Raw genomic sequence first — 25,460 nt, 5'->3', positions numbered from 1 at the left:
TGAGAAATGTATTGTAAAATCATAGTAACCCCATCACCAGGATTTTTGTCAAGAGGAGTCAAAACCTTGACCCAACCATGGGCAACTATAGAGTTTAAGAGAAGCTAATAAATGCTATAGCTTTGAAAAGGTAGTCTCATTTCCTAGGGCAAGTATACAACAAAACTTTTTATATTAACCATAAAGGGAGGCTGCCCCATCATCCCTCATTTAATTAAACCACAGAGTAAACATTCATGTTGCCAAAAGAGGTTGATTAAGCTTAAAACTGTACAAAATAATGAAATTTCAATGAAAAAAGGACCATTGAGAAGGAGCTCAAATTGCTTAATCAATCCCAAGGTTTCATCTAATATAACAAAAAATGCCTATATAAGTATAACCTGGTTCACTACAGCCCATTAAATAATCAAATAAACAGCGGACTATCAAAGTTCAAGGACTGAGATTCTCCACCAACAGTAAAACAACAATATCTAAACAGTATTAAACATAGGTTGCAAACTGATTAGTATATTTTGTATGCTAAACCCAGAAGAATTACCTCAATGCTATAGTTCTTAAACACTTAGTGACACAACATAGCAACAACCAGTCATGGCAGAAACCTAGAGTAGAAACAAGTTAGGGTGTTTTTTTTAATATTCAAATTTGGTTCGGCGCCAACCCGAGAGGTAGTGCTTTGTTCGACCAGTTCCATAGTGAAAAGCCTTAGGAAGATGAATTCCCATTGAACCGTGTTGAACGCCTTTACAAAATCAAGTTGTAGCAAGACAATCTTTTGGTTGGTTTGCTGAGCTCCCTTAATTCCAAGCATGATTGTTAAGATATTATCGTATATAAACCTACCCCCAATAAATACAAATTGAGAAAAATGTATATGTTTCCTCAAAAACGGAGATAATCTAAGGGCGATGACCTTAGCCAAGATCTTATACCAAATATCCATCATTGTGATTGGCCTCCAGTGATCCAAAGAGGTACAAAAGGTCTACTTTGGAATGAGGTTAATGGTTCCTTGCTTAAAAGTAGGATCCATGTGTTGTGTACTCCAAATGTGGTTTATAAGACCAATGATAAGAGGTAGCAATTGATCCCAAAAGTAATGAACACATTTCTTAGACAAGCTAAAAATACCAGGTGTTTTATCATTAAGTAATTTTTGCAGTGCCCACTTAAGCTCTGAGTTAGTGAAGGGCTTGCTCCACCCTTTGAGCATTGGCGGCATCGACACATGGGTCCACAACCCTAAGCAAAAAATCTATTGCTTGCATTTGCTCTAGAAATTGATCAAGTTGTTGATTAAAGATCCCCTCATAATATCAAGTACATGTTGACAATCACTACAATACCATCAGCCTTGACAAAATATTAATACTTTCTCTTGCATGCTTTTATTTAGGTTTGGAGAAAAAGGCTTTAGAGGAGGCAGATAAATCTTGAAGTTCTCTTTGTCTACATAGAAACCGGGTCTAGGGCCTAAAATTGACACCTGTTTTTCCTATCAAGGGCTATTTTGCCTGTCAAAATAGGTACTTCAAAAAAACCTCCAGTCATTTGACATGCTAGAATCTCGAAATTGTTTGTCATTTTTCGTGTTTATACCCTTAAATTTACATTATATATGGCAAATTATGTAAGTTGATCGCATTACACAAAGCATATAAAAGGGGGCTTGAAAAATTGTTTGTCAAAAGAAAAGAAATTTCTACTATGCCTGTCAATTTTAGGCCTTGATTTGATTTGGGTCTGTGTGTGTGTGTGTGTGTGTGTGTGTGTGTGTGTGGACTAGTTTACAAATAAAGCAAAGGTTTTTTTTTATGAGACAAGTCCCAAAACGGGACTCTCAGTAGCGTGAGATGACGGACGAGGTGGTGGTGGGGTCGTAAAAATTGGATGCAAGAGCCAATTACCAGCAGCTAGAAAGCAAGGCGACATCAGCAACCATGGGTGGATATGGCAACCATGGCCGATATCCAGAATGGTGTTGACGTGTTGCGGCATCTCCCTCTCAAGCAGGCAATCTACAAGGACAAAGAGGACTTCTCACTCGCTTCCTCTAATGCCAACCAAGCTTGTCATATCATGGCTCAATAAAGGTGAATTCGTGCGCTAGAAAAAGAGCTTGATATGCAATTTCCTCAAGTGGGCTCGCACGCGCAGAGAAGAGACTGGCTGAAATAGCCCAAAGTGTTGTGCGTAGAAACTCGGGCCCATGACGTGCTTGAACAAGAGCTTGATAACACCACACATGCTTTTAAGTTGCATGTGTGCGTTTGTCGCACGTGTCAATGTAAGGAACTTGCCGATACACTGTGTGCGAGCCACAAATGGCTCCAAGCACGCAACTAGCTTAAACTAGTAAGCTCAAAGATGGCGATGGTGTGTCATTCACCGCTCTACGCTTGTTGTCGTGGAGGATTCCTCGCAACGAAGAAGAGGGAGACGCCGCGCTCAACCGCCTCGCCGCCGTCGTGCCGCCGCAATGCTCGCTCTCTCTCTCTCTCTCTCTCTCTCTCTCTCTCTCTCTCTCTCTCTCACACACGCATACACACACACACAAGGAGAGGAAGAAGAAGAAGATGGAGATGGAGCAAGAGCACTCTTCAATTGCACAAATGAGAGAATGAGTGAATTTTAGGTTTAGTTGACTTTTATATGATCTCGCCCCATTCACACTTGGGCGCCCATGCTTAGCCAACTAATCCCTTGAATGTTCTAGCTAGAGTGCGCCTCTCATCGGCGATCACTCTTACCCTTTTCCTACTAGACCGACAAGCCCGGTACTTGACTCTACCAAATAAATAATATGGCGTCCGTCTTAGGTGATAGGAATGTGCGTGAGGGTTAACATGCCCCCCTTCCTGATGTAGATTCCGTCCTCAGAAGCTATTGAGTTGAAGCTTGTTCGTCGAGGTGGAAGAGCATTTGAGATGAATGTCCTTAGCCTTCTTCAGTCATTGCAAAATCAAACAACATTGGCACAATAATTGCATTCTCATATACAATTAAAAAGCATATGCAGTTTTAGGCAGACAAATTGATTGGTAGCGTAATTCTAAACCAGTTGTCAGCAATAAACATTAAATTGCAATATAATCAAACGCATAAACAGTTGGGAAGGTAAAAAACTAAACAAGTTCGGGGTCGCTAATTCAACGGTCAAAAGGCACTAAAGATCGACTATTAATACCATGGGTAAGCTTCTCAATTTTCTCTGGTCAATTAAGTTGTTTAATCGCAAGAGCCAAGTATTTCATGTTCGAGGGCTGACTAGAGGCTATACCTAGAAGAACTTGTAGTTAAGCTATAGTAAAAGGCATTTCTCATGAAATCGTCGCCTGACTGATTACCTTTTCTTTGACCCCCCAAAGTCTTTTCACAGTGATTCAATTTTGATGTATGTGCTTATTCTGTATGCCTTGGGTTTTTTGCTTTTCAAGGAAAAGCGCCCACATTGGGAACCTCTAGGGCTCTAGTACCATACGCGATACATGTCAGTGAAGTACCTAATCAAGCTGAGATTTCTCTTCCAGCTTAAGATTTTACATCGTGGCACTTTGATTTATTTATTTTTTGTTCGTTTTCAGCATTTTAATTTTGTAACTTTGGAGGGTCATATAACACTATTACCCTCCCCAGGCTCATCACACTAGTAAACTCTCTTTATAATACTTAAGCTAAAGGTCAATAGGGACTAAGCCCACTAGACAGCCCTAGTACATTGCATACAATGATGCCTAAATCGGATTAAGAACGTAAGTAACCATTGATTATTAGGAAGGCATTCCCTATGGTATTAAGAGAAGATCTCTAACGCCTAGCTTGGTCAAACTAGCTTAGTCGGACTATTTGATTTTTAAACCTAGACAAGTGATTATGACAAAAAATTACATCGAATTTAATGTTTGTTACTAAGCAAAGGCACTGAATATTTGCTACAAATCACAATTAAAGTAGACAAACATGGATGCAAAAAGATAAGGGGCATGCTAATGGACAAGAAATACCTGTTTGTGTTGATGGTCGTGCCTTGATTTGAATTGTGAACGAGAGAAAGATTTCATGAAGGTCCAAATCCTAATAACAGCAACACGTTCCTGTACACACTAGGAAACACAAAGAATACCTCTAGGAGGCACATCAGTGGGAAGAAAGAACTTTGCTAATCACTAAACTCTAAAACAAAAACACTCCTATTGTACTAATCCTACCTACCCTCCATCACTCGAGTGATGAGGATCAAAGGTGTTTTATGACATAGGTTTCTGTTTCAGTGTACCGGATGTCAATGTGTAGGTTTGGGTCATTATTCGACTTTTATTGTGCACACTCGTTTGAGAATTGCTATTGCTCTTTATTTTTTTTGTTTTTTGTGAGTATAAGGCTTTATATATACATTCCCTAAGATTGGGAGATTGAGAGGTCAGGGAGGAAGGTTGAGAGGGGAGTGAGTGAATGATGACTGTCAGCAAACACTTCCCCCTTCCTTGGGTAGATCATACCGTTTGAAATGTGCTTGTCACCCTTTGAAACCAATTGTTCCAGTTAGTAATGGGTGAGGATTTTTGCCAGTAGTTTTCTATTACCTTAGGTGCCTCATCGAGTTGCAAGGGTGGTAAGGTACTCTCGCAGGATCGAACTTGAAATGGTTCATCAGGTGATTCTTGAACACTGGGAGGTGTGGATTCCTTTGTAGCTTTATGGATGCATTACATGAGGAGCTAGAAGCTTCATGGGACTCCCCCCTTCCTGAGCTAGGTGGAACAAATTGTTCTTTCTTCGGTACCCAAACTAGCTCTGGAGCGGTTGTGTAGCATTCTGTGATTTTTTTCTTTCCACGATTGTTGATTTGTTTTGGAGCTAGGGGATTGGGCTTACATGGGTCAGGTGACAAGTAAGAACACAATCTACGTTTTGCACCCAGATTTGATCATTTCCTTGATAGTAGCCTTGGGCTTCCAATAGTCGTTTAGGAATCCAACGCCACGTTTCTTTACATTTCTTAGGGCGAATGGGACGTCTTTTACCAGGCTCCTGTCTTTTAGCACTGGCTATGGTTGCTAAAGAATCTTTAGGGACCCACTTGTATGTTTTATTTGTTTTATTAGGACGAGTCTTGTCAGAAGCTATATGCATTGCTTGTAGCATATTTAAGGGTACGAGTGATGGCATTTCATCTTCCTCAGGTGTTACCCAAGTCATCCCCCTATATTCCCCAAGTGTCTATGGTTGCTTCTAGGTGGACCCAATCCAAATTGTCCGACTCAGTCATCCCAGGTAGTACATCCATATAAGAAGAATCTTTCCCAACATCAATGTCCGCTTTACATGTGTAACAATACTGTAATGGGGCCGAGTGAACTGTGGTGTCAGATCTATGATCAATTATAAACCTGTTTCCTAGGGGATGTGCTCGATCAGTTACAAGATCCCCTTGAATGACAGAATCTTGGAACTACAAGTAGACATGGTTTTTAGACCAGTCATGCACCATTTTTGCTTCCCTTATGAAGGGATGTCCTAAGATCATTTCAGATGCCATAGTGTGCTTGGAGAAATCCATAACAATGAAGGTAACTCTTATTTTATGTCCAAAGACCTTGATCTTGAGATTTTCTAGCATCCCAATAGGTTTAACAATAGACCCATTGGCCATCTTCACTACTATGGTTGTGGTCGCAAGGTGAGGTCTTCCCATAGTTTCCCAGCAATTTTTAGTCACAATGCTAACCCCAGCGTCACCATCAAGGATTCCCTTTACAGTTAATCCTTTAATAGTGATTGGTATGGTCGCATTGGATTCATCACCCTCAAAGTATTGTCCCAACTTGTTAACATGTATGTCTATAACAAGGTTCTCATCTAAGTTGGGTTGTGGATCTAAGTGTTCCTCCTCTATTGGCATCTCCCCAGCTCCATCCATCTGTGCAAATTGTGGTAGCCCAAACTTCAGTTCTCCATTGAGTAAGGCTCGAAGAGCTGAGACTAGCTCAGGGTCTTTATATAGTTTGGACATGATGGTGGTTCTAACTTCTGAAGACATGAAATCCATCAATTTGGCAATGTTTAACAACACCTTTTGGACTTCAGTCCCTTGACGTGGGGAAGATGGGATCTCCATTTCTTCGATAGGATCAGGTAGTCCCTCTGAAAACATTCTTTCCATCAAGAAGTGAGTACACCCACTTTCCCATGATTTTAAGTCAACTTCGTGTTTTCTTCTTTTTCTGAGATTGGGCAATTGATGCCGTGTCTCTTTCCTCAAGAATATAATTCTGTTTTTGGAGCATCGATCGTGTGAGTATGTTTATTGGTACCACAGGTGTGCTTTGTGATGGCTTCTTGGTAACTTCAATCAAGTTTAATGGCGTGATCTTCGGTGCATTTGGATTATTTGGACATTGGGCAATCAAATGATCTATGCCACATCGATTACACATGAGTATCGGCATTGTAGACATGCTCGCTTGACTGGTTTGCATTAGTGTGGTGCTCTTTTGTAGCCTAATAGGACACTTGGCTACACGATGTGGACCTCCACACTCATAGCATTAAAGAGGTGGTCTCTTAGCAGTGTAATTGATATTTTGGCCTCTTGCCGCAAGAGCAGCCACTTGATAGACAGGTTTGACTTGTCCCCAATAGTCCTCCATGTAGTATTGTGGACTTTCTTCAAGCACATCCATCCCAGAGGCAATATTAGGATCTATCATTCTTCCTCACACCCTTCCAAACAAGCAATAGATGACTCACAACCTACTTGATTCACAGAAGTGATTCTCGGATGTGGTGGTTGCGGTCCTAGCACTGGAGGTGGTAAAGGTGTTGTTTGAACAACATTTTGGACCCTAGGGACCATGTGTTGTGCTGTTTGTTCAAGAGGTGGGGCCGACATCAATGCAGGCACTCGAGGTGTGTCTGTCCATGCTAAGGTTGGTCTATTGGCTATCGCGCGCTTAAATACTATGCAATCCTTAGCTTGATGACCATACCTTCCACAAGCATTGCAATTCCCATTGAATTTTACTATAAAAGTAGGGCATTCACTGGTACTATGTGGTCCATAGCATACTGAGCACCATTGTTGCTCCCTTCTTGGATACATATGATTGTTTTGCGGAGCACGATTGTCTCTAAGACTCTCTTGAATGGCCTTGGTGAGATCTGCTAAAGTCATCTCATATATCTTTGGCTCCTTAGCAATAGGCTTTAGGGTCATTGGCTGATGCCCTGATGCTTGCGAGCTAATAGATTTAGGCTCAACAGACACTCTTTCTCCTTGAATCGTTAAATTATCCTCCAATTGGATCTCTTTGGTGGTGACTGCTTTCCAAGTGGTGATACCTCTAATGACTAGGCCATTGTAGATATCCTCATGTCGTAATCCCCTAATGAATCTATCAAGCAATTGATTATTATTGAAGCGCTCATTTGGATTACAACGAGAATTCAAATGCTTCAAGTGACTAATAAAGTCTCTCACCGACTCTCCTTCCTCTCGTTGGGCTTTCTGGAGCTGAGAGGCTACACCCCAAAGCACTCCCTCTCGTATGTATTCTTTCAAGAACAGTATCCTAAGAGTAGGGTAAATCGTTTTTTCTTCCACCCTTAGGGTTCTATACCAATCCCCTGCCTTCCCACTTAAGGTTAGGCTTAAATCATTACTCTTATGCAGGTCATTGTGTTCTCCTAGACAATCGGATATTTGTTCAAACACTTCAATATGCTTTCTCACATCCCCGTCTCCACTAAATTTTTGTGTGAGCTTGGCTATTTGTACTGCCATACTTCTAGGCTCTCTATCAGGTGTGTTACGCATATTCTCAGCAATAGATCGACCAATAGCTTGAGCAAATGTTGCCAAGTCACCTGAGTGAGCAGGCACCGTGGGTGAAGGCGCTCTAGAGACTATATGTGGAGTAGGTATTGGCATTGGGCTTGGTGCATAGGAAGCCCTTGGGTTCCACGTTGGGTATGATGTTGTGCTGTGGTGGCCCAAAGTTCATATGTGTGGCCCTAGGCATAGCAGACGTTGGATGTGACATGCTAATGCTAGCCGATATATTCCCATGGAAATAAGAATTTAGGTGTTGTGGTTGTAGATCATAGGTTGTTGAAACAATGGGAGGGGTAGGAACTACATGAGTACGAGGACCCATGGGTGTATACGATTGGTACACACTTGTAGGTACTATTGCAGGCATTGAGCTACCATGTAGCGGTGCTTTACTAACAAATGAGGTACATGGTGTGTTTCTTGGCATGCCCATCATTGGGGCACGCATGGTAGCCGTGGTGTCATCAAGGGAAAGATGAGCTAGACTTGGAAAGGTAAAGCTATCACTTGTGGGCTCAGATTGTGTCATAATAATCAATATCTAATTCTCCTAAATGATTTTCTCATATTAAACTTATCATTTAATGTGGGGAAGTGCCAAGGGAGAAAAAGCTAGAATATTGGTTAAGTTAGCAGACCGGCCACAGTAGGGATCCAAAGGAGGGAAAATAGGGATCCAAAGGGGGGGCCATCTGCAAAAGAGCCATGTGAAACAACGGGCTAAAAAGACCCTAAGGTTCAGCCCATTAAGACTTCCAAAATGCTAAGGTTCCAAAATTCAAAGGTTGTGTCCAAAGGTCAACCTTAGGGAAAATTGGATGCTTAGTGTGTGCCCAAAAAGTCTTTCTACATCCCTACATGGGAGGGGGCGAGCCCCAAAGCTAGGGGATGAGAGAGAAAGCCACACACACACACACAGGCTCCCTTTACACAAAGGGAATGAGGGACACATGTCAGCTCCCTAGGCCAGATGCCCACAAGGTATGCCCAATTCCTATTGGAAGACCCTTGAAGTGGACCAATGAGAATTAGGCTAGAGTAAATCTAGTTTAATTAATTTAAAAACATTTAATAAAAGAAACCAATAAGAATTAAGTGTCCTAGAAGACTATTGGGCAGTCTCCTAAGGGGTCCAATGAGCATTCAGGAGCCTCATGGCTTGCCTGATTCCTATTGGCCAGGAGGCAAAGGGGTCCAATGAGAGTTTAGTTTAATTATTTAATTATCTAAAGCTCTCACAAAAGGGGAAAGGGGGACACATGTCAGAAGGCTATCACTTATGCTGCTTAATCCCTATTGGCTTGACCTGGGGAGGTCCAATGAGGCAAAAGCCAGACTAACTTAGCAGCTAGGGCTCGCCCAAGAGAGAGAGGGGGCTGATTTTTGCTTGGCATTGACACTCACACTCTCACACTTGACCATGTGTGAAGGGAAAATACTCTATCTCCTCCCAAGCTTTAATGGAGAGCTCATCACCTACTCCAAGCTTGTGAGATAGAAGCCTACATCAACACTCTCTTGGCATGTGGATGCAAATCCAACCAAGAGCCAAGCTTCAATGCATGCTCATCTTCTCTACCAAGCTAATTACTAAGCTAAGCTATGCTAATATGAGTGATTATGTGAGGAGATGTACTTCTTTCTCGTAAGATACTTCTTTTTCCTCTCAATCTACTCTCATACCCTGCTAGCTCTCACCATCTTCGAAGGTGTGTGAGGTCTTGGGTCTGAGAACGGGGATAATTCAAGTTGTGTTTGATTAAGTGTTTTGCTTGGTGTATGAAGCTTCCATCTTCATTGCACTAGCTAGTCTTGAAGGAACACAAAGAATTGTATTGTACAATGTCTCTCTTGATGGGAGAAACCATAATACAAAGCCTTTTGGAGGGGGGACCGGCTCCATGCAAATCCGGTCCTCAACTGTTGTCAATAGCTTAATTGCTCTCTCTTTTGAAAGTATTGTCGATGCTCTCTAACTAGGTGTTATGCTTTTTGTTGCTCTCTCCACCCAAGCACTCTTATAATTCTCATTAGGAATCTATTCTAATGAAATGCCCACTATGTTCATGCTAATTTCCGCTACAAATAAGATTTTAGGCCATTAAAAGTTACATTGGTATCAGAGCTCAAGGTTTCTCTTTTCTTGCTCAAGAGGGGAGGTCCTCAAGCTAGCTACAAATGGTTGGTATTATTAATTGCCTGTGAGTAAGTAGAATAGGGATTTTTCAGCCTTTCAGTGCGCCTGCCTTTGTGCAGTTAACGGGGCATCACCGTCGAGAGCTATGGTCTTAATAATGGAGTCCTACGGGGCTTGCCTACGGCTTAACCACTATTGAGCTATTAGAAGCTTGACAGGAGCCGGTGCTGTTTTGGTGTCGAAAGACCCTCTCTTCTATTCCTTGCAATTAATGGTATTCGAGCCGCGGGTACAGTAGCTTGAGTGCTTTTTCTAAAGGGGTAAAGAGGAGTAGCAACTAGGGCTTGAAGTGCCAAAGTACACCTAAAAAGTTTACACCTAAAAGTTGTTAGAATGGCTGACAATATTAAAGAGAGTGAAATTAATGTTGATAACTTTGATTTTGCTCATGAGCAAGCTACTAATGATGCTTCAATGCTTGTTAATTATCTTGTTTCTAGGCTTCAACAAGCCATGGGCAATCCATCTCTCCAAAGTGAAGTGCAACGGCAGCTCCATGCTCACGGGATTCTCCAAGCTCATCACCATGACGAGAGAACACCTAGGAAGCCTCCTTGTGAGATTACCAAAAGAGGTCTCTCTCCGATTCGGGAAGAAGAAGAGAATCCATATGAAGGGCTCAAGAACTTACTTCTTGATGATGCATCTCCTTCCCAAAGGAGAACTCAAGAGCCTCCACCGAAGGAACGAGAAAGAAGCGAGTCTCCCGCCACCTCGGCGGAGATGGCTCCACGAAGACGGCGGGCTAAACGCTCTCCATCACCACCAAAGCGGAGAAGACCATCACACTCTTCTCCACGCCATAATTCAAAGAGGGATGATAAAAAGCAAGAGAAGAAAAAGGCGAGAAAGAGGACACCCTCTTCTCCATCTTCTTCATCCTCTTCCTCTTTGAAAGCTATGGTGAAGACGACAAAGATCAAGACAAGAAAAAGGCGAGAAAGAGGTCACCCTCTTCTCCACCTTCTTCAAATTCTTCATCTTCTGAAGAAAGTGATGGTGCAACTTTTGAACCATCAAAAAGAAGAGGCCATAGGAAATCCTATGCCGCATGGAAGAGGTCGTCCAAGCTGAAGAAATTCAAAGAGGGAGGGAAGAGCATCTCTTTCCTTACCTATGATGGCACCTTCGGTGCTACAGACAAAGTTTTGGCCTTTATCCAGCAATTCGATGCGGCGTTTGGAGATGAGGGCTTCACGGAGTCCTCTAAGCTACGCCATGTAGCTATGCACTTTCAAAAGTCCGCCAGACAATGGTGGTCTAGCCTACGAGCAAACGGTGAAGCTCCACGAACATGGAAGGCTTTAAGAGCTTCCATTATGAAGCAGTTTTTGGCCACCGATGCCAAAGACAAAGTACTCACCGAATGGCGAAGCTTAAAGCTCTCTCCCAATGAATCCATCCACAAATATGCAGACAAGTTTTGGGACCTACAACTCAAAGCCACTGTCTTCAAAAAGTTGGATTTTGGAGAGCAAAAGCAACAATTTTGTGCGGGCTTAACCGAAGAAATGGCGGAGTATGTCAACTCCCAAAGGCCACGTACCATATCGGCGGTAATACACCATACTATGGTGGCCTCGCGAATCAATTTCCAAACGGGGGGTAAAAGAAATAATAAGCCCCCGGAAAACAAAGGTTCCAATGAGCCTAAGGGGAAGGAGAATGTCCAAAAGTCTCCTAAGGGCAATTCCAACAAAGCTAAAGAGAAGGGAGTTTACAAAGGAAAGAATAAACTCTCTCCTGAAGAGCTTGAGCGTTATCGTAAAGATAACCGGTGTTTCAAGTGCGGCGAACAAGGGCATGCGTACCGCGCTTGTCCCCAAAAGAACAACCGCCAAGATCCTCCTAGAGCTTCTTTGGTTGAAATCCAAGAGGAGGAGATTCACCAAACTCACCACAAAGGATCTCCTCTATGCCATGCTTGGGGAAAGGTAAGAGAACATGATGCTTTTATTCTCTTTGACCCTGGTTCTACTCACAATTTCATATCTATGGAGTTAGCCACCAAGCTAGGCATACAATCCTACGAGATGGGAGATATCCTACCCGCAGACAGTGCCTTCAAGGGGCAAGAAGCTTCAGTCACTCCCTTAATCGGGAAATTGAGGCTTCATGTCCAAGGCTATGTGGACAAAGAGGATTTCTTTATCTCTCCTCTCAAGCATGAGGATGTAATCCTAGGGGCACCATGGTTTGACCGTCTGGCTGCCCATGTTAAATTTCCTGAAAGGAGAATCTCCTTTAAGTTCAGCGAAAAGGACTTGTATATAGATGCTAGGGAGATGGGTAACACCATCCCCATTGTACATACACCAGCTTTCAACAAGTCAATAAAGAGCTCTATTTCCGTGTACATGATTTTTGTTAAAGATTCTCAAAATGAACCTAATGCTTTAGCAAAAGAAAATAAAAGCAACCAAAAGGAATTAGAGTTATCCAATTTTCTCAAGGGGTTTCAAGATGTCTTTATTGACGACATCCCTTCTGAGCTACCTCCTAAACGAGGTAATGACGACCATGCAATTGAACTTCTTCCAGGAAGTTCACCGCCTAACAAACCTCCTTATAGAGTTTCTCAAGCTCAACAAGAGGAGATTATGCGGCAAGTGCATGAGTTAATTGAGAAGGGCATGGTTAGGCCTAGCTCATCTCCATTTTGCTCACATGTGCTATTAGTGCAAAAGAAAGACGGCACATATCGTATGTGTGTCGACTATAGAGCACTAAATAGGATCACTATCAAGAATAGGTTTCCCGTTCCACGGGTAGAAGACCTATTTGATAAGCTACAAGGATCGACCTACTTCAGTAGGATTGACCTAAAAAGTGGCTATCATCAAATAAGGATAGTTGATCAAGACATTGTAAAGACCGCATTTCGTACTACATTTGGTCTTTACGAATACATTGTCATGCCTTTTGGCTTGACTAATGCACCAGCCACATTTAACCGCTTGATGGAGAAGCTGTTCAGACCTCATCGAACCTTCACTGGAGTGTTCTTTGATGATATTATCATCTACTCTAATTCATTAGAGGAACACAAGCAACACCTCCAGGTAATATTTCAAGTTTTAAGAGAGAATAAACTTTATGTTAATCGAAAGAAAAGTGAATTTTTCTTGCAAGAGATTCAATATTTAGGTCACATTATCTCTCAAGATGGAATCCAAATGGATCCATCCAAGTTAGAGGTAATAAAAGGATGGCCTAAACCAAGGAATCTTCATGAACTAAGAAGCTTTATAGGTATGTGTGCATACTATAGACGCTTCATAGAAAATTTCTCACAAATTGCGGGACCATTACATGACCTAACAAAGAAAAATGTTAGGTATACGTGGTCTGCTAAGGAGAACAATGCTTTCGAAAAGCTTAAAGAAAAGCTTATCTCTCAACCTGTGCTTACACTACCGGATCTCTCAAAACCATTTGAGGTCCAATGTGATGCTTGTGGTGATTGCCTTGGGGCTGTTTTGCTCCAAGAAGGGCACGCCATAGGCTATGAGAGTCGAAGGCTCGACCCTGTTGAGCAAGCTCTAGGCATATACGAAAAAGAACTCCTTGCAGTTCTACATGCCTTAGACTCATGGAAGCACTATTTATTGGGGACTCCTTTCATTCTGCGAACGGATCACCAAAGTCTTAAGTACTTCATGACGCAGACCAAGCTCTCCGACAAACAAATGAGGTGGGCAAATTTCCTTTCGCAATTTCATTTTCATATTGCTCACATTGCTGGCAAGCATAATCAAGTAGCCGATGCACTCTCAAGACGACCGAGAGTGAATGCGGTTTCCATAGCAACTCACAATGATCTATCTTCAATGATAGATGAGTATGCTATTGATCCCGATTTTAGAGATGTGATTTCAGCCCTTGCATTAGGGAAGAAAGAAGAACCATTTACTTTACAAGATGGTTATCTTCTCTATGGCAATAGACTATGCGTTACTAACTCACTACGTGAGAAAGTAATGTATGAATCTCATGCTCCCCCATATGCGGGGCATAGAGGGATTCAGTCTACCCTAAAGGGAATTGAAACATATTTCTATTGGCCTACCATGAAAGTGAACATACATGAGTATGTTTCCAAATGTGTGGTATGTCAAAAGACAAAATTTGATAGAGGGAAGCAACTTGGATTGCTTCAACCCTTGCCAATCCCTAATTCACCGTGGGAGAGCATATCCATGGATTTTATCTTTGGATTGCCTAAGTCTATCCATGGGAATACGGGAATATGGACGATAGTAGACAGGTTCAGTAAACAAGCTCATTTTATACCTGTCAAAAAGACTATCAAAGCCCATCAAATGGCAACCCTCTTCATTTCACAAATTTTCAAGTACCATGGCTTGCCAATGTCCATAGTGTCGGATAGAGATCCTAGAATGACCAGTAATTTCTGGAAGGGTCTCTTTGAGAATTTAGGAACAAGGCTAAACTTCTCTTCGGCCTATCATCCACAAACTGATGGCCAAAGTGAAATAGCTAACCTAACTATTCTCGATCTACTAAAAGCCTATGTAACGGAAGTAGATCAAAGATCCCAATGGGAGAAGTACTTACCCTTAGTAGAGTATGCTTACAATAACACTATACATACTTCTACAGGAAAAGCACCTTTCGAGGTAATTGAGGGAAGATCAAAAAGTCCCTTGCTACTTAAGGTACATGGGAAGATCTTCGCTGCAGATGAGTATAGCCGAGACCTACAAGAATCTTTCCAAAAGATTAAGGATGCTATCTCTATCTCACAGCAAAGGCAAAAGGCTGCTGCTGACAAGCACAGAAGAGCCCAAGCCTTTAAAGAAAACGATTGGGTCTTGTTAAAATTTCCCAAGGCTCGATTAAGGCACACGACGGGCAAGAATCCTACGGGCCACCAAAAGTACTATGCCAAACTAGCAAAAAGGTACTATGGTCCCTTCCAGATTCTTAGGCCAATCAATGAGATGGCCTATCAACTTAAGTTGCCCAATCATTGGCTCATACACAATGCTTTTCATGTGAGCCTTTTGAAGCCTTACAAAGGAGAGCCACCTCAAGAACCAACTATTGAAGACCCACCGGAGATCGAGGACCACGAGGAGGTGCTGCAGCCCGAGTCCATTCTCCGACATGAAGACAAGGTATTAAGAGGCGGTAAGACTATCCGACGATATCTTATTAAGTTTAAGAATTATCCTTTTGAAGATGCTAGATGGATGCAAGGCATACAATTAAAGGATAACCTAAACCTTGTCAATGCTTACAATGCTTCCCAAGAGTAAGCAAATGTACAAAATGTTAAAAATGAACAAAAAATTTTTGTCTTATAAGACTCTCTTTTTCTTTATTTGTGCACAAAAATGAAGTAGTATGCATGCTTAGATCAAGTTTGCGGAGACGACGTCTCCCGAACACCAAGTAGAGCTTGTCACTCTACTATGGAAGACTGATAGGACTAATGTGCAGACATGCTTGCGGCAGCCTCAGGCTCTCAAGCGCCAAATGGACTAGTCATCCATTATGGAATGATGTCGTAGGGTAACATAGGGATCCTCTACCCGCTAAGAAAAGGACTCATGCATATGCTTTATCTTCTCTACACCATAGTCGAGGACGACTATGATTTCAAGAGAGAGGTAATGTCATAATAATCAATATCTAATTCTCCTAAATGATTTTCTCATATTAAACTGATCATTTAATGTGTGGAAGTGCCAAGGGAGAAAAAGCTAGAATATTGGTTAAGTTAGCAGACCGGCCACAGTAGGGATCCAAAGGAGGGAAAATAGGGATCCAAAGGGGGGGCCATCTGCAAAAGAGCCATGTGAAACAACGGGCTAAAAAGACCCTAAGGTTCAGCCCATTAAGACTTCCAAAATGCTAAGGTTCCAAAATTCAAAGGTTGTGTCCAAAGGTCAACCTTAGGGAAAATTGGATGCTTAGTGTGTGCCCAAAAAGTCTTTCTACATCCCTACATGGGAGGGGGCGAGCCCCAAAGCTAGGGGATGAGAGAGAAAGCCACACACACACACACAGGCTCCCTTTACACAAAGGGAATGAGGGACACATGTCAGCTCCCTAGGCCAGATGCCCACAAGGTATGCCCAATTCCTATTGGAAGACCCTTGAAGTGGACCAATGAGAATTAGGCTAGAGTAAATCTAGTTTAATTAATTTAAAAACATTTAATAAAAGAAACCAATAAGAATTAAGTGTCCTAGAAGACTATTGGGCAGTCTCCCAAGGGGTCCAATGAGCATTCAGGAGCCTCATGGCTTGCCTGATTCCTATTGGCCAGGAGGCAAAGGGGTCCAATGAGAGTTTAGTTTAATTATTTAATTATCTAAAGCTCTCACAAAAGGGGAAAGGGGGACACATGTCAGAAGGCTATCACTTATGCTGCTTAATCCCTATTGGCTTGACCTGGGGAGGTCCAATGAGGCAAAAGCCAGACTAACTTAGCAGCTAGGGCTCGCCCAAGAGAGAGAGGGGGCTGATTTTTGCTTGGCATTGACACTCACACTCTCACACTTGACCATGTGTGAAGGGAAAATACTCTATCTCCTCCCAAGCTTTAATGGAGAGCTCATCACCTACTCCAAGCTTGTGAGATAGAAGCCTACATCAACACTCTCTTGGCATGTGGATGCAAATCCAACCAAGAGCCAAGCTTCAATGCATGCTCATCTTCTCTACCAAGCTAATTACTAAGCTAAGCTATGCTAATATGAGTGATTATGTGAGGAGATGTACTTCTTTCTCGTAAGATACTTCTTTTTCCTCTCAATCTACTCTCATACCCTGCTAGCTCTCACCATCTTCGAAGGTGTGTGAGGTCTTGGGTCTGAGAACGGGGATAATTCAAGTTGTGTTTGATTAAGTGTTTTGCTTGGTGTATGAAGCTTCCATCTTCATTGCACTAGCTAGTCTTGAAGGAACACAAAGAATTGTATTGTACAATGTCTCTCTTGATGGGAGAAACCATAATACAAAGCCTTTTGGAGGGGGGACCGGCTCCATGCAAATCCGGTCCTCAACTGTTGTCAATAGCTTAATTGCTCTCTCTTTTGAAAGTATTGTCGATGCTCTCTAACTAGGTGTTATGCTTTTTGTTGCTCTCTCCACCCAAGCACTCTTATAATTCTCATTAGGAATCTATTCTAATGAAATGCCCACTATGTTCATGCTAATTTCCGCTACAAATAAGATTTTAGGCCATTAAAAGTTACAGATTGCACTAAGACCATTGGCGAAACAACATATGGAGGATCCATCGGACTTACCGAGGGAGTCTCCATTTGCAATAAGGTCGGTTGTTTAGCCTTCCCTGTATCCAAGAATCTCATGAGACCCGTTGAAGGCATGTTGATCCCCTTGTTCAGTCTCTCTAACTCAATCACCCTATGGATGACCGCACAAACTCTTTTGTTGTTGATCCTCCACACTAGTAGCACCCATTGTGGATTGTAGGACATCTAACCAACCCACGTGATAGGTGTGACCTGTGTATAGGTTGGTCAGAGTTTCCGTTTGTAGTTCGTACTCCCAGTTCTCATTTAAGAACGCTCCATCTAGGATTGAGGTGTTAGGGGTGTCCTTTGAGCTAGATGCAATGTTGCTTTCTAAGGGTTGGCCCTTAGCGGTTGCTATGTCAGGAGCACTTGATTGCTCTCCTAGCAAAGATATTGACATAGGAGCTTTCGATTTTAACTCTCTTCGTTGCTCCGCCTTGCGTAAGCTCTCAATTTCCTTTTTCCTCGCTGCAAGGATATACCGCTCAACTTCTTGCACTTCGGCAAGGCTTCTACCATCAGGTAATATAACCTCAGAGAGGAATAGCTCTGAAGAGTCAGGAGGTGCAGTGAATGAAGTATTCACGTGCACATTCTCTAAGGGCATAGGGTTTACGTTGGTCATGAATGGAGAATTTACTTCCCCACCCCCCTCATTTACATCATTAGCTCCATGTTCGGAGCGAGTGGCTCTACTAAAGGTTTCCTTCAAGCAGCTAAGCACGCTTGGCCCGGACCGTGGACCCATGGCATGCATGTCTTGGATTGAGCTATTGGGATTAGGCATTGGTAAACCCTCCATGACGTAGTAGTCAGAGGAAGAGTCACTAGCTGCTATGTTCGGGTCTTGGTTTGTACTACCTTGGGTCCCCGCCGAGGGCCCGAAACCTAAGGTAGGTGGATATTGAGAATTTGCGTAAGTCAAAATTCTCTCTAGTTCCTCCATCTCTAGCACACGACCAGAGCGCAGATGCATGTGCCTTTGGCACCCTACAACCGTCGGTGAATAACCTCGAAGGTTAACCGCTTACTTTTTTAGGCGTCCGTTTTCACTCGTTTTTTAATATTTTTTAATGATTGGTTTTTTTTTTATTAAAGTGTGTGATAGCTCAAAACGAGCGTATCACTCAAAGGGTTGCAGTGTGCTTTACAACACAACGTTCGGTCACCTGAAGATCCGTTGGTCCTCAAAAAAGTCAATTTTCAGCTACGTGTGAAGCTAAAATACGTAATTTCAAAAGGCGACTGAGGCCTGAGCCTGAGTGTGAGCTTGGGCTTTGGTTTGGGCTTGGGTTTGGGCTTGGGTTTGGGAGATATCCCGATCCCGGTTTTACCTTTTTTTTTTTTTTTGGGATAAGGTCGCCGCGGCCTGCGGCGAACACACACACACACACACACTTTACTTACCTACTTACAACTAATACACCTACTATTACACACTAACACACTTCATTAGCTCTCATTGATCTACTTCCTACTTACTGTACTTTGTATTACACAGAACTAACAACCTTAATACTAAGACCTTATCACAGAGAAAACACAGTAACCTTTCAAAACTTCATTAACAAAGAAATACACGGTAACAACACAAAATCCTTCTTCTCAACACACACACACCTTTCTTCCCTACCTATCCTACAATTGAAATTGAACCACAAAAGAAGCACAGAGTGCCATTCAAGCTTAGTGTATGGCATTCCCCAACGGCACCAAAAATGTGCGCGTTTGTCGCACATGTCAATGCAAGGAACTTGCCAATACATTGTGTGCGAGCGACAAATGGCTCCAAGCATGCAACTAGCTTAAACTAGTAGCTCAAAGATGGCGATGGTGTGTCACTCACCGCTCTACGCTTGCAGTCGTGGAGGATTCCTCGCCGTGAAAAAGAGGGAGACGTCGCTACGCCGCGCTCAACTGCCTCGCCGCCGCAATGCTCGATCGCTCTCTCTCTCTCTCACGCATACACACACACACAAGGAGATGAAGAAGAAGAAGATGGAGATGGAGCAAGAGCACTCTTCAATTGCACGAACGAGAGAATGAGTGAATTTTAGGTTTAGTTGACTTTTACATGAGCTCGCCCCATTCACACTTGGGTGACCATGTTTAGCCAACTAATCCCTTGAATGTTCTAGTTAGAGTGCGCCTCTCATCAACGATCACTCTTACCCTTTTCCTATTGGACCGACAAGCCCGGTACCTCACTCTACCAAATAAATAATACGGCGTCCATCTTAGGTGATAGGAATGTGCGTGAGGGTTAACATTGCACATGGAAGAGCTGTGAGCTAAGCAAGAAGAGCTGTTGAATAAGGATGAAAAAATCAAGGCTTTACAAGCAATGGTGGAGGAACTCCGTGGTAGCTCTTTCCCACCCACAACAGAGAAAAGCCAATTTTATGTGCAATCTTCACTGGTTTTTCAACAGAGTGGACCACAGCTAATGAGGTTGTGGGTAGGTTTTGGGAGAAGAAGCATCAATATTAAACTCCCTCAATGTAAGGATTAATATTGAGGTGGGGTAGCATCAATGGGAGAAGAAGCATCAATATTGAAGTCCCTCAATGTAACGATCAATGTTCTTCGTTTGTTTTTCGGAAGAAGCACCAATATTGAAGTCCCTCAGTGTAAGGATCGGGATGTAGAGTACATTCAAATTTTTCAAAGAAGGTTGTTGCTTGTTTTGAAGGTGGTGAGTACAAAGAAAATATTCTTATTGAAAAGTTTGTTTTTATTTCAATTGTGGCTCTAGCAATTTCAATGTTCCTATGGATGATGATGAAAGGATGAGGGTCAGAATGGCCTAGAAATCCTCCCATCCAACCCCTTATTTATAAAGACATACCCCGTGTCACCATTCTTTGTAGAACTCTTATTTTCAAAGTACCCCCCCTTGGAGAAAAGTTTTTGTCCTTGAAAACCAAAATAGGAAATTTCCTTTTAAGAACACCAATGTTCTCCCAAGTGGCACCTTTTTCTATTATATCTTTGTTACCTTATACATGTGGTAGTGATGTGTGTGAACACACTTAGGACTGCCGAGGCATTTTTTCCCTCACTAGGAGGTTTTTTCCCCCCGTGCATTGTATATACGCCCATCATTCTAGGGCTATCTATCTTTCCATTGCACACTAAGCAAAAAACTTTGTGTTGTGTGCCTTGAACTTCTTTCGTCTTCTCCAAGATGTGTGTAATTTCCTGCAACCCTAATTTGAACAATTGGTATCAGAGCAGGTTGTGTCTTCCCGGGCTTAGTCTCCAATATATGCTGTAGACATGTAGTAGTGTTAGTGTGTATACGCGCTTCACCAGGGGCACTTTTCTCCCACTGGGTTTTTCCCCCTGGACATCTGGTGTGAAAGGACACCTTATCTCTTAGGGTCTCATATAAGCTTTGTAGCTCTGAGTTTGTATATACTCTATTATTCTAATACAGAGAGATAGACTACAGAGATCTCGTACGCAAGCTCTGTGTCTTCTCCTTCTCCATCTTCTTCCTACTCTGAGTTGCTGTCTTCCTTCTGTTTCATGTTTCATCATCTTCAACAATTGGTATCAGAGCAAGGTGATTTCCAGAGCCTCTACTTGCGTTTTCGCATCCCGCGTGCGCAATTGCAGTTTTCAGGCAGTTTTCGGAAAATTTGCTCGTGGGAGCATCCTCGACGTTTCGGGAGTATTCTGACTAGGCGACCTGGAGTTTTACCCCCCTTTTGAAGCCGTTCGAGCCCTCAAAATTTTGTTATGAGCAGCGTAGCAGAAGTTACTTTTCGGAGGCATTTTGATCAAGAGGGTGTGCTTTTTGACAGATTTTCTTCAGGTAAACAGTTCTTTTGGGAAGCAGCTTGTCTTAGCTTTGTGCTGGGATTTTGTGTAGAGTTTTGCTTGGATTGGAGAGGATATTTGTGAATCTCTTGGAGGTTCTTTTGCTCTCTTGTGTGCATCCACACTATGGCTCAATCTACGGAGAAAGAGATTTTTAGTGCGTTTACATCCGAAGACAAATTGGATGGTACCAACTATTCTCTTTGGTCTTTTATGGCCAAAAATGTTTTGGTTGGTAAAGGATTGTGGGATTATGTATCTGGAGATGAAGTTCGTCCAGGTAGCATTGCACCTGCCATGCCTGGTCATGGTGCAGCTGTTGGTGCAGGACCCTCACAAGTCACTCCAGAGCAAAAGAGATGGGATACTAAAGATGCACAAGCTATGGCTGTGATTGCCTTAACCATAAAGAGGACAATCACACCACATATCAGATCTTGCAGAACTTCTGAGGATGCTTGGAACACTGTGCAAGCTATGTTTGGAGGAAGAAACGCTGCCAGAATAGAGTTTTTGAAGAAACAACTTGACAAAATACAGATGGACGAAGGTGACGATATCGTCGAGCATCTTACAAAAATCAGGGATCTTAAAGAGCAATTGCTTAGCATTGATGAAGTGATTCCAAAGAAGGACTTGGTTTCCAAAACACTCAATTCACTACCACCATCTTATTTGACTTTTCAGACTTCTTTGACTCTGTCTTTGCAAGCTAATCCTGAGCCTCTTCGTTTTGAAGAGTTAGTGGCTTTGCTATTGCAGGAGGATCAATCACGTAAGAACAAGTCTTTACAGGTGGATGGTATGGATCATGCTCTTGTTGTACAGAACAAAAACAAGGGTAAAGAGAGTGCTCATCACTCCAAGTCTTGTGCAGGACAGTCTTCAGAGAAGTCTAAAGGTGATTCCGACAAGTCCAAGAAGAAAGGTAAATCTCACTACTGCAAGAAACCTGGTCACTACATTAGGGAGTGTAAAAAGCGAATTGCTAAAGAAAAGAAGAAAGAGTCAAGTTTGGTTGTTTCAGCTTCGTGATTCTTCTACAGCTAAAGAAGAGTCTGCAAACTTTGTGCAGGATTCTTATGCTTTCTTAGTATATTCAGATTTTTTTGCTTACAGTGTTGACGAGACACAAATGATTTGGTACTTTGATAGTGGTGCATCCAGGCATATTACTTCAAGGAAGGATTTGTTTTGTTCATTGGATGCAGCTCCAGCAGGAAAGAAGGTGACATGTGCAAATAATGCTTCTTATCCAATCAAAGGCGTTGATAAGATTTTGATTACCATTTCAGATGGTTCAGATTTATGCTTGCCAGATGTCTTATATGTTCCAGGGATCAAGAAGAATTTGTTGTCTGTATCCTCTCTTGCAAAAAATGGTCTTCGGGTCATTTTTGAGGATGACAGATGTGTTGTACGAGATCGAGAGAATGGTTATTCTCTTATCACTACAGGTACGCTGGAAAATGGACTATTTGTGCTAGATCGTTATGAAAAGCAGATTCAGGTATGTATTGCAGAAACAAAAACTCAGGCCATGCAGGATGCTGAGTTGTGGCATGCTAGATTTGGGCATGTTGGTTATGGCAGTTTGATGACTTTACAACGTCATAATATGGTGCATGATTATGATTTGTCTTTATTGGAGATGCCACCAAGACATGTATGTGAAGGTTGCGTTCTTGGAAAGATGCACAGATTTGCAGTTTCACAGATGGTTCAGTTAGAGGGACACGAAAGTTGCAGCTTGTACACAGTGATGTATGTGGTCCTATGAGGACGCCATCTATAGGAAACAACCTTTATTTTGTGACCTTCATTGATGACTTTTCCAAGTTTTGTTGGGTGTATCCACTCAAAGCAAAGTCATATGTGTTTGCAGTTTTTCAACATTATGTCGCCATGGTTGAAAATGAAACAGGTTGCAAAGTACAGACTCTTCGTACCAATCGAGGAGGCGAATACATGTCAGGTGCATTTAAGGATTTTTTGGGAAAGAAAGGCATTAAACACCAATGCACTATGCCATACACACCACAACAGAATGGTGTTGCAGAAAGGAAGAACAGGTCTTTAATGGAGACGGCTAGATGTATGCTCAAGGCTAAGAGTTTGCCTCACAAGCTATGGATGGAGGCAATTGCTTGTGCAACACATGTTTTGAACAGGTGTCCTACTCGTGCCTTGAAGACCATTACTCCATATGAAGCTTGGTATGATAGAAAACCTTCAGTTAGTTATCTTCGTGTTTTTGGTTGTCTTGCTTATGCTCACATCCCTCAGCAGTTACGTGGGAAGCTTGATGATAAGGCAATCAAATGTATATTTGTGGGGTACAGTAGTGGAAGTAAAGGTTATAGACTTTACAATCCTGCTACAAACAAGATTTTTGAAAGTCGTGATGTAATTTTTGCAGAAACTAATGCTCAACCTATGGTTGCTTTTGATGTACCTCATATGGAGACACATGATGTATTTGAAGGTTTGCTTCCTTCTTTTGTGGAGAATCAAGAATCACAACAGGTTGATAATCTTGATCAATCTTTTGATCAGCATGTGACACCTCATGATGTAGAGGAAATTGTGCGTGAAGAGCAAGAAGTTCTCAGGGAAGAAAGAACCTTGCCTAAATGGGTTCAAAAAACTTTGCAGGATAGCAAGTTGGATGCACCGTTGCCACGAAAAACACGTGCTGGTACTACTTTTGGCAGAGAGCAAGTAGATTTTGCTTGCTTTAGCACTCTTTGTGATGCAGATGAGCCTGATTCATTTGAACAAGCTTTAGAGTGTGTTCAGTGGAAAGATGCTATGCAGCAAGAAATTGATTCTATTCATAAGAATCATACATGGGATCTAGTGGACTTGCCTACAGGTAAAAAGCCTATTGGTACAAAGTGGGTTTTTAAGGTAAAAAGGAAACAAGATGGTACTGTTGACAGGTACAAAGCAAGGCTTGTGGCAAAAGGCTATGCGCAACAGAAAGGCATAGATTATGATGAAACCTTTGCTCCTACTTCTCGTGCGTCCACAGTTAGATCACTAGTTGCAATTGCTGCTCATCATGGTTGGAAAGTGCATCAGTTGGATATCAAAATAGCTTTTTTGAATGGTGATTTGCAGGAAGAAGTTTATGTAAGTCAACCAAGTGGTTTTGTTGTAAAAGGTCAAGAGCAAAAGGTATGTAGATTGCGTAAAGCTTTGTATGGTCTCAAACAGGCTCCAAGAGCATGGTATGAGAAGATACATACTTATTTGATTGGCCAGGGATTTCAGAATAGTCCAACAGAAAGTACTTTGTATGTCAAAAAGAGAGATGGAGTTCTCATTATGCTAACACTTTATGTGGATGATATGCTTCTTACAGGCAATACTGCGGATGAAATTGAAGCGTTTAAAGATGCTTTGAGAAAAACCTTTGAGATGTCTGATCTTGGTTTGCTACATTATTACTTGGGTATTCAGTTTGTGCAATCAGAGGATGGCATATACATGTTGCAGGCAAAATATTTGCATAAAATTTTGGACAAGTTTGGTATGCAAAATTGTAAACCAATCTCTACACCCGTAGAAACTGGATCAAAGTTGAGCATGCACGATGCTGGAGAACCTTTTGATGTACATACTTATGCAGCAGCGGTTGGTTGCTGGATATATTTGGCAGGCAACACTCGTCTAGACATTCAATTTGGGGTTTCACAAGCAAGCAGATTTATGCACAGCCCAGGTATGCATCATTGGCAGGCTGTGAAGCGTATACTTCGTTACCTTTTAGGTACCCCTAATCTTTCCATGTTCTTTCCAAGGGGGGATATGTATGGAAAGCACAGTTCTATGCAGCTTCTTGGTTACAGCGATTCAGATTGGGCTGGTGATTTTGACACACGACATTCCACAAGTGGGAATTGTTTTTTCTTGGGAAATGCATGTATATCTTGGCTAAGCAAGAAGCAAACCACAGTGGCTACATCAACTTGTGAAGCTGAGTATAGGGCAACTTTCACGACAACAATGGATTGTGTATGGTTACACAGGTTATTGGCAGATCTTTGTGAGTGTCAACAGGCACCCACTACCATTTTCACTGACAGTCAGAGTGCTATGGCAGTTGCAAGGAATCCAGTATTTCATGCAAGAACAAAGCACATAGAGGTTCACTACCACTATGTCATGGAAAGGCTACATGCAGGAGAGATCACACTAACTTACTGTCCTACACAGGATAACATTGCAGATCTATTTACGAAGGCATTATCACGAGAAAAGTTTGAAGCTTTCCGAAAAGCTTTGGGCTTACTCTCATACA

General features: G+C 42.2%; 1 pseudogene; it reads left to right on the top strand.

Annotated features, from left to right (window-relative positions):
- The first annotated feature begins 1,859 nt into the window (after nucleotides 1–1,859).
- LOC147450583 (uncharacterized) lies at nucleotides 1,860–20,139 on the top strand (annotated as a pseudogene).
- Nucleotides 20,140–25,460: the final 5,321 nt, after the last annotated feature.

The sequence above is a fragment of the Adiantum capillus-veneris genome, chromosome 9 (genome assembly GCF_014529385.1).
Source record: "Adiantum capillus-veneris isolate H3 chromosome 9, ASM1452938v2, whole genome shotgun sequence".
Lineage (NCBI taxonomy): Eukaryota > Viridiplantae > Streptophyta > Polypodiopsida > Polypodiales > Pteridaceae > Adiantum > Adiantum capillus-veneris.
This window is presented reverse-complemented; position numbering and strand designations above follow the sequence as displayed.